Source organism: Salmo salar, chromosome ssa15 (genome assembly GCF_905237065.1).
Source record: "Salmo salar chromosome ssa15, Ssal_v3.1, whole genome shotgun sequence".
Lineage (NCBI taxonomy): Eukaryota > Metazoa > Chordata > Actinopteri > Salmoniformes > Salmonidae > Salmo > Salmo salar.
In genome coordinates this window covers 17,585,641-17,594,753 of record NC_059456.1, presented here as the reverse complement: position 1 = coordinate 17,594,753, position 9,113 = coordinate 17,585,641, and positions in this window count along the sequence as shown.

Here is a 9,113-nt window from a genome sequence, read left to right as displayed (position 1 = left end):
CCCTGTAACAGGGTTAGAGGCAGAGAATCCCAGTGGAGAAAGGGGAAGCCAGCCAGGCAGAGACAGCAAGAGTGGTTCGTCGCTCCAGTGCCTTTCCGTTCAGCTTCACACTGCTGGGCCAGACTACACTCAATAATAGGACCTACTGAAGAGATGAGTCTTCATTAAAGTCTTAAAGGTCGAGACCGAGTCTGCGCCTCTCACATGGATAGGCAGACCATTCCATAAAAATGGAGCTCTATAGGAGAAAGCCATGCCTCCAGCTGTTTGCTTAGAAATTCTAGGGACAGTAAGGAGGCCTGCATCTTGTGATCGTAGCGTACATGTAGGTATGTACGGCAGGACCAAATCAGAGAGATAGGTAGGAGCAAGTCCATGTAATGTTTTGTAGGTTAGCAGTAAAACCTTGAAATCAGCCCTTGCCTTAAAACCTCTTACATCTAGATGTTCCGCTAGCGGAACACCGCTCCAATATCCAATGATAGGGCGCGAATTACAAACTCCTCAAAAATCCTAAAACTTCAATTTTTCAAACATATGACTATTTTACACCATTTTAAAGACAAGACTCTCCTTTATCTAACCACATTGTTCAATTTCAAAAAGGCTTTACAATGAAAGCAAAACATTAGATTATGTCAGGAGAGTACCCAGCCAGAAATAATCACACACCCATTTTTCAAGCTAGCATATATGTCACAAAAACCAAAACCAAAGCTAAATGCAGCACTAACCTTTGATGATCTTCATCAGATGACACTCCTAGGACATTATGTTATACAATACATGCATGTTTTGTTCAATCAAGTTCATATTTATATCAAAAACCAGCTTTTTACAGTAGCATGTGACGTTCAGAACTAGCATACCCACCGAAACTTCCGGTGAATTTACTAAATTACTCACGATAAACGTTCACAAAAAACATAACAATTATTTTAAGAATTATAGATACAGAACTCCTTTATGCAATCGCTATGTCAGATTTTAAAATAGCTTTTCGGTGAAAGCACATTTAGCAATATTCTGAGTAGATAGCCCGGCCATCATGGCTAGCTATTTTGACACCCACCAAGTTTGGCACTCACCAAACTCAGATTTACTATAAGAAAAATTGGATTAACTTTGCTGTTCTTCGTCAGAATGCACTCCCAGGACTTCTACTTTACACCCAATGTTGTTTTGGTTCCAAATAATCCATAGTTATATCCAAATAGTGGCGTTTTGTTCTTGCGTTCAAGACACTATCCGAAGGGTGACGCGCCGGCGCATATCGTGACAAAAAAATTCTAAATATTCCATTACCGTACTTCGAAGCATGTCAAACGCTGTTTAAAATCACATTTTTATGCGATTTTTCTCGTAAAATAGCGATAATATTCCGACCAGGAGATGTTGTTTTCGTTCAAAGACTAAAAATGTAAAATGGACTCTTCACGTGCATGCGCGCGCCCGTGTCATTGTTCTCAGATCGACCACTTTCCAAAAGCCCTACTGTTTTTCAGCCAGGGACTGCAGAGTCATCATTCAACGTTCTGGCGCCTTCTGAGAGCCTATGGGAGCCTTACAAAGTGTCACGTTACAGCAGAGATCCTTTGTTTTCTATAAAGAGAGTGTAGAAGGCCAAGAAATGGTCAGGGAGGGCACTTCCTGTACAGAATCTTCTCAGGTTTTTGCCTGCCATATGAGTTCTGTTATACTCACAGACACCATTCAAACAGTTTTAGAAACTTTAGGGTGTTTTCTATCCAAATCAAACAATTGTATGCATATTCTAGTTTCTGGGCAGTAGTAATAACCAGATTAAATCGGGTACGTTTTTTATCCGGATGTGAAAATACTGCCCCCTACCCTAGAGAGGTTAACTTTACCTGTGGCAATTTGTGATCGAATCAACACAATATTAGCCACTTTCAATGCAACATACCGAAATAAAATGAACTATGCAAGAGATTTTGATGTAGGCAGAACGCATTGGAGTAGGATTCTATTGCATTGACAGGCACTACTCAACTCTGCACAAGACAAGTGCGGCATAAACAATCAGAGCTGGAGCAGGCCTATATGCAAATAGACCATTGCCATATATGTGCCATTTACTTTGAACTGGACTGTGTTGACAGCATGAGTGGTTGTGGGTAGATGCGCTTGTTTTGAGATCAAAGCGAGAGCCACATATAGTAGCATGTGCACAATTGGTTCATATCCTTTGCTACAGTTGAAGTCGGAAGTTTACATACACCTTAGCCAAAAATATTTAAACTCAGTTTTTCACAATTCCTTACATTTAATCCTAGTAAAGATTCCCTGTCTTAGGTCAGTTAGGATCACCACTTTATTTTAAGAATGTGAAATGTCAGAATAATAGTAGAGAGAATGATTTATTTCAGCTTTTATGTCTTTCATTACATTCACAGTGGGTCAGAAGTTTACATACACTCAATTAGTATTTGATAGCATTTCCTTTAAATTGTTTAACTTGGGTCAAACGTTTCAGGTAGCCTTCCACAACCTTCCCACAATAATTTGGGTACATTTTGGCCCAATCCTCCTGACAGAGCTGGTGTAACTTAGTCAGGTTTGTAGGCCTCCTTGCTCGCACACGCTTTTTCAGTTCTGCCCACAAATGTTCTATGGGATTGAGGTCAGGGCTTTGTGATGGCCACTCCAATACCTTGACTTTGTTGTCCTTAAGCCATTTTGCCACAACTTTGGAAGTATGCTTGGGGTCATTGTCCATTTGGAAGACCCATTTGCGACCAAGCTTTAACTTCCTGACTGATGTCTTGAGATGTTGCTTCAATAGCAACTCCTGTGGCGGGCCGGGCGCAGTGCACGCTGACCAGGTCGCCAGGGGACGGTGTTTCCTCTGACACATTGGTGCGGAAGAAGCAGTGCGGCTTGGTTAGGTCGTGTTTCGGAGGACACATGGCTCTCGACCTTCGCCTCTCCCGAGTCCGTACGGGAGTTGCAGCGATGAGACAAGACTGTAACTACTACCAATTGGATACCACGAAATTTGGGAGAATAAAGGGGGTAAAAAAAAAAATGGGAAAGGGAGGTGGGAGAGGTGTGGGGGTCTGTCATCATCGATGTCCACGTCTTCGGCACCCAGGAACAGCGGGTTAACAGCCTTGCTCAGGGGCAGAGCAACAGATTGTTACCTTGTCAGCTCGGGGATTCGATACTGCAACCTTTCAGTTACTAGTCCAACGCTCTAAATGGCGTCCAATGAGAAGAACAAGATGTACAGTAGTGTATATGCAGGGCATACGGAAAGTATTCAGATCCCTTGACTTTTTCCACATTTTGTTACGTTACAGCCTTATTCTAAAATAGAATACATAGTTTCCCTCATCAATCTTCACACAATACCCCATAATGACATCACAATACCCCATAATGACATCACAATACCCCATAACGACAAAGTGAAAACAGGTTTTTAGAAATCCCTTATTTACATAAGTATTCAGACCCTTTGCTATGAAACTCGATATTGAGCTCAGATGCATCCTTTTTCCATTGATCATTCATGAGATGTTTCATCAACTTGATTGGAGTCCACCTGTGGTAAATTCAATTGATTAGACATGATTTGGAAAGGCACACCTGTCTATATATGGTCCCACAGTTGACAGTGCATGTCAGAGCAAAAACCAAGCCATGAGGTTGAAGAAATTGTCCGTAGAGCGCCGAGACAGGATTGTGTCGAGGCACAGATCTGGGGGAAAATGTCTGCAGCATTGAAGATACCCAAGAACACAGTAGCCTCCATCATTCTTAAATTAAAGAAGTTTGGAAAAACCAAGAGTCTTCCTAAAGCTGGACGCCCGGCCAAACTGAGCAATCAGGGGACAAGGTCCTTGGTCAGGGAGGTGACCAAGAACCCGATGGTCACTCTGACAGAGCTCTAGAGTTCTTCTGTGGAGATGGGAAAACCTTACAGAAGGACAACCATCTCTGCAGCACTCCACCAATCAAGCATTTACGGTAGCCACTTCTCAGTAAAAGGCACATGACAGCCCACTTGGAGTTTGCCAAAGGCACCTAAAGACTCTCAGACCATGAGAAACAAGATTCTCTGGTGTAATGAAACCAAGATTGAACTCTTTGGCCTGAATGCCAAGCGTGACATCCGGAGGAAAGCTGGGACCATACGTATGGTGAAGCATGGTGGTGACAGCATCATGCTGTGGGGATGTTTTTCAGCGTCAGTGACTGGGTGACTAGTCAGGATTGAGGAAAAATATGAACTGAGCAAAGTACAGAGAGATCCTTATTGAAAACCATAACAAACCAAAACCTAAGGTTCACCTTCCAACAGGACAACGACCCCAAGCACACAGCCAAGACAACGAGGAGTGGCTTCAGGACAAGTCTCTGAATGTCCTTGAGTGGCCCAGCCAGAGCCCGGACTTGAACCCAATCACATATCTCTGGTGAGACCTGAAAATAGCTGTGCAGCAACGCTCCCCATCCAATCTGGCAGAGCTTGAGAGGATCTGCAGAGAAGAACGGGAGATACTCCCCAAATACAGGACAGGTGTGCCAAGCTTGTAGAGTCATACCCAAGAATATTCGAAGCTGTAATTGCTGCCAAAGGTGCTTCAACAAAGTACTGAGTAAAGGGTCTGAATACTTATGTACATGTCATATTTCTTTTTTTTATATATATAAATGAGCAAAAATGTCTAAAACATGTTTTTGATTTTTGATTTTTCATTATGGGGCATTGTGTGTAGATTGATGAGGGAAAAAACGATTTAATACATTTTAGAATAAGGCTGTAACCTAACAAAATGTGGAAGGCACTGCAGGTCAGGAGAAGTGTAGTGTTATCATAAGGAGACATATACTTGGAATACCAAGGAGGAATGGAAGTAAAAAGAGAGGCAGAGGAGAGAGGGAGAGGGAGGAAGAGGGTGAGCTTGTCGGTTAAAAATGGCAAGCAGAGTGAGCTGAAGACACGAGGAGAAATGGAAGTGAATGAGGGCGAAGTGGTGGTAGGTGGTAGGTGTGGCGAAGTTCTTGGAGCCCGAGGCTTGCACCGAGGGTCAGGATAAAGATGAGTCTGTGAAGTTTTTGGAAAAAGTGGACCCCTGCCTTTTGGCTGATCCAAGTACCAGTGTCTCGCTCAACACAGAAGTGGTCAGATGACGTGGATGCTACGCTACAGGACTGTTTTGCTGCACAGACTGGAATATGTTCCAGGATTCATCCAATGGCATTGAGGAGAATACCACCTCAGTCATCGGCTTCATCAATAAGTGCATCGATAACGTTGTCCCCACATTGACCGTACGTACATATCCCAACCAGAAGCCATAGATTACAGGCAACATCCGCACCGAGTTAAAGGCTAGAGCTGCTGCTTTCAAGGAGCGGGACACTAATCCGGACGTTTATAATAAATCCCGCTATGCCCTCAGACAAACCATCAAACAGACAAAGTGTCAATACAGGAGTAAGATTGAATCCTACTACACCGGCTCTGATGCTCGTCGGATGTGTCCTGGCTTGAAAACTATTACGGACTACAAAGGGAAACCCAGAAGCGAGCTGCCCAGTGATGCGAGCCAACCAGACGAGCTAAATGCCTTTTATGCTCGCTTCGAGGTAAGCAACACTGAAGCATGCACGAGAGCACCAGCTGTTCTGGATGACTGTGTGATAACGCTCTCAGTAGCTGATGTGCGCAAGACCTTTAAAAAAGGTCAACATTCACAAAGCTGCTGGGCCAGATGGATTACCAGGACTTGTACTCAAAGCATGCGCAGACCAACTGGCAAGTGTCTTCACTGACATTTTCAACCTCTCCCTGAATGAGTCTGTAATACCTACATGCTTCAAGCAGACCACCATAGTCCCTGTGCCAAAGGAAGCGTAGGTAACCTGCCTAAATGATTACCGCACCGTAGCACTCACGTCGGTAGCCATGAAGTGCTTTGAAAGGCTGGTCATGGCTCACATCCACAGCATCCTCCCGGATACCCTAGACCCACTCCAATTCGCATACCACCCCAACAGATCCACAGATGACACAATCTCAAACGCACTCCACACTGCCCTTTCCCACCTGGACAAAAGGAACACCTATGTGAGAATGCTGTTCATTGACTACAGTTTAGTGTTCAACACCATAGTGCCCACGAAACTCATCAAGCTCAGGACCCTGGGACTAAACACCTCCCTCTGCAACCGGATCCTGGACTTCTTGACGGGCCGCCCCCAGGTGGTAAGGGCAGGCAACAACACATCTGCCACGTCTCCTCAACACTGGGGCCTCTCAGGGGTCTGTACTTAGTCCCCTCCTTTACTCCCTGTTCATCCACGACTGCATGGCCAAACACGACTCCAACACAATCATTAAGTTTGCTGATGACACAACCGTGGTAGGCCTGATCACCGACAGATGAGCCTATAGGGAGGAGGAGTGTGGTGCCAGGACAGCAACCTCTCCCTCAATGTAAGCAAGACAAAGGAGATGATCATGGACTACAGGAAAAGGCGGGCCGAACAGGCCCACATTAACATCAACGGGGCTGTAGTGGAGCGGGTCGAGAGTTTCAAGTTCCTTGGTGTCCACATCACCAACAAACTATCATGGTCTAAACACACCAAGACAGTCGTGAAGAGTGCATGACAAAACCTTTTCCCCCTCAGGAGACTGAAAAGATTTGGCATGGGTCCCCAGATCCTGAAAAGGTTCTACAGCTGCACCATCGAGAGCACCCTGACCGGTTGCATCACCGCCTGGTATGGCAACTGCTTGGCATCTGACCGTAAGGCACTACAGAGGGTAGTGCGTACGGCCCAGTACATCACCAGGGCCAAGTTTCCTGCCATCCAGGACCTATATAATAGGCGGTGTCAGAGGAAAGCCCATAAAATTGTCAGAGACTCCAGTCACCCAAGTCATAGACTGTTTTCTCTGCTACCGCACGGCAAGCGGTGCCAGATCGCCAAGTCTAGGACCAAAAGGCTCCTTAACAGCTTCCACCCCCAAGCCATCAGACTGCTGAAGAATTAATCAAATGGACTATTTTATTGACCCCCTCCCCATTTGTTTTGTACACTGCTGCTACTTGCTGTTTATCATTTGTGCATAGTCACTTCACCCCTACCTACATGTACATATTACCTCTACTAACCTGTACCCCCATAGTCACTTTACCCCTACCTACTACCTACATGTATAAATTACCTCAACTAACCTGTACACCCATAGTCACTTCACCCCTACCTACATGTACATATTACCTCTACTAACCTGTACACCCATAGTCACTTTACCCCTACCTACATGTACATATTACCTCTACTAACCTGTACACCCATAGTCACATCACCCCCACCTACATGTACATATTACCTCGACTAACCTGTACCCCCATAGTCACTTCACCCCTACCTACATGTACATATTACCTCAACTAACCTGTACACCCATAGTCACTTCACCCCTACCTACATGTACAAATTACCTCTACTAACCTGTACACCCATAGTCACTTTACCCCTACCTACATGTACATATTACCTCTACTAACCTGTACACCCATAGTCACATCACCCCCACCTACATGTACAAATTACCTCGACTAACCTGTACCCCCATAGTCACTTCACCCCTACCTACATGTACATATTACCTCAACTAACCTGTACACCCATAGTCACTTCACCCCTACCTACATGTACAAATTACCTCAACTAACCTGTACACCCATAGTCACTTCACCCCTACCTACATGTACATATTACCTCAACTAACCTGTACCCCCATAGTCACTTCACCCCTACCTACATGTACAAATTACCTCGACTAACCTGTGCCCCCATAGTCACTTCACCCCTACCTGCATGTACATATTACCTCGACTAACCTGTGCCCCCTGTATATAGCCTCGTTATTGTGTTACTTTTTATAATTTTTTACTTTAGTTCATTCAACTCTTCTTGAACTGTACTGTTGGTTAAGGGCTACTTTTCAATTTTAGCTATCAGTCATCATCATGAATCAAGTCAAATATCTACTGGCAAATCCTTTTTAATCCTTGTCATATGAAGAGAAAACAATGGAGAGAAATTATAGATAAAACGTATTGGTGCTCATTGGACATAAACATTACACAACAAGTTGGAAATTGCAAATTCAACGAGTGGTTTGGAAGGAATCAGTGCCAGTGGCTGTGTGGTTCCCAAATCTGGGAATAAGAGGCTCTTTTCCCAGTTTAAAATGATAAAACATCTAAATTGGCCATGCTGTCAATGAAGCATGATTTGTGCCACGCTCAAAAAAACTGTTAACCCGGAACTGCAAAAACTTTACAGTGTCCCCCTCTTCAAAAGGAGGTGACACGCTAGACCCAAACTGCTACAGACCTATATCTATCCTACCCTGTCTTTCTAAGGTCCTCGAAAGCCAAGTTAACAAACAGATTACCGACCATTTCGAATCCCACCGTATCTTCTCCGCTATGCAATCTGGTTTCAGAGTTGGTCATGGGTGCACCTCAGCCACGCTCAAGGTCCTAAACGACATCATAACCGCCATCGATAAGAGACATTACTGTGCAGCCGTATTCATCGACCTGGCCAAGGCTTTCGACTCTGTCAATCACCACATTCTTATTGGCAGACTCGACAGCCTTGGTTTCTCAAATTATTGCCTCGCCTGGTTTACCAACTACTTCTCTGATAGAGTTCAGTGTGTCAAATCGGAGGGCCTGTTGTCCGGACCTCTGGCAGTCTCTATGGGGTTGCCACAGGGTTTAATTCTCGGGCCGACTCTATTCTCTGTATACATCAATGATGTTGCCCTTGCTGCTGGTGATTCTCTGATCCACCGCTACGCAGACGACACCATTCTGTATACTTCTGGCCCCTCTTTGGACACTGTGTTAACTAACCTCCAGACGAGCTTCAATGCCATACAACTCTTCTTCCGTGGCCTCCAACTGCTCTTAAACGCAGGTAAAACTAAATGCATGCTCTTCAATCGATCGCTGCCTGCACCTGCCCGCCCGTCCAGCATCACTACTCTGGACGGTTCTGACTTAGAATATGTGGACAACTACAAATACCTGGGTGTCTGGTTAGACTGTAAA